This window comes from Echinops telfairi, unplaced genomic scaffold (genome assembly GCF_000313985.2).
Source record: "Echinops telfairi isolate 266 unplaced genomic scaffold, ASM31398v2 ScPeMD7_22;HRSCAF=79, whole genome shotgun sequence".
Lineage (NCBI taxonomy): Eukaryota > Metazoa > Chordata > Mammalia > Afrosoricida > Tenrecidae > Echinops > Echinops telfairi.
In genome coordinates this window covers 8,845,499-8,845,740 of record NW_022103919.1, presented here as the reverse complement: position 1 = coordinate 8,845,740, position 242 = coordinate 8,845,499, and positions in this window count along the sequence as shown.

Sequence of the window (242 nt, the reverse complement as noted above, 5' to 3'; positions counted from 1 at the left end):
GCTCTCAAATAGAGTGGGAGAAAGATGTAGAAGAGCACTCACACTCAAAAGAGAGACCAGCATACTGGTCACAAAAAGACCAGTGGGAGCCCCAGTACAGTGACCTTCAGCCGCCCTGTGGGTCAGGAACTGAACTCACCCCCATGACGCAATTTTCAGCCAAGCAAGAGACAGACCAGTAAGAGAAACAACATCAACCATGTGGTGTGCACACCTTAGACCCACCAACCATCAAAAGGGCA